Raw genomic sequence first — 968 nt, 5'->3', positions numbered from 1 at the left:
GTGTGTGTGTGTGTGTTCTTTCTCCTGCCTGCTCTCTGTTGCAGGTTCCCATTGTTCCTCCTGTGTGTGTGTGTGTGTGTGTGTGTGTGTGTTTGTCTGTGCAGTGATGTGGTTGTGTGTGTGTGTGTGTGTGTGTTCTTTCTCCTGCCTGCTCTCTGTTCCATTGTTCCTCCTGTGTTTGCCGCTCCCTCTGTTTCTCTTTCTTTTATCTTTCCATTCTTGTGTGTGAGTGTGTGTGTGTGTGTATGTATGATTTTCTCTCTCTCTTTCTCTCTCTATGTTTGTGTGTGTGTGCGGGTATGAACATGATTTTTGTGTGTGTGTGTGTGTGTGTGTGTGTGATTTTCTGTGTGTGTGTGCGGGTATGATTTTCTCTTTGTGTGTTTGATTGTGTGTGTGTGTCCATCTCTCTTTTTCTCCTGTTTCTAGTTCTGTTCTCTGTTTCTAACTGTACAGGAAATAGAAGCCATAGTCATGTTTACACACTCTTGTTTGTGTGTTTGTGTGTTCCTTCTTCGTCATCCCTTCATTTTCTTCCTCCTCTTAGAAACACATACTCTCTTCCTCTTTCCCTCTCTGTTATTCCATTTTTATCCTTTATTCTTTTAATCTTTTAATATTTGATCATTTACATGACATATGGTGAGCACGCTGTTTAGACAAGTATGAACTAGCCTAAACGTGTCGAATATCAGATAGAAAATGAATATTGTGTGTTAAATGTCTAACAATGACATTTGAACTTGAACCTAGAATGTTGTATGTAGCTGTATGTTTTCTGGAGATTAAACAGATGAACAAGTGAGAGTGGATGGGTTTTCTCAGGGCTGGGAGTGGTAATCCACCGTTATTTGATTTAAGTAATCATTTTTGTTTATTCCTTATAACTTTTTTGTCATATAATACATTGAATATGTAAGTGGTTAAAATGTTGTCTTTACTTGGATATGGGTAATGCAAAGGGAAAC

This window comes from Alosa pseudoharengus, unplaced genomic scaffold, assembly GCF_046254945.1.
Source record: "Alosa pseudoharengus isolate Yale_2024_CS ecotype anadromous, Long Island Sound unplaced genomic scaffold, YU_APseudo_1.1 YU_APseudo_1.1_scf_1, whole genome shotgun sequence".
Classification (NCBI taxonomy): Eukaryota; Metazoa; Chordata; class Actinopteri; order Clupeiformes; family Clupeidae; genus Alosa; species Alosa pseudoharengus.
This window is presented reverse-complemented; position numbering follows the sequence as displayed.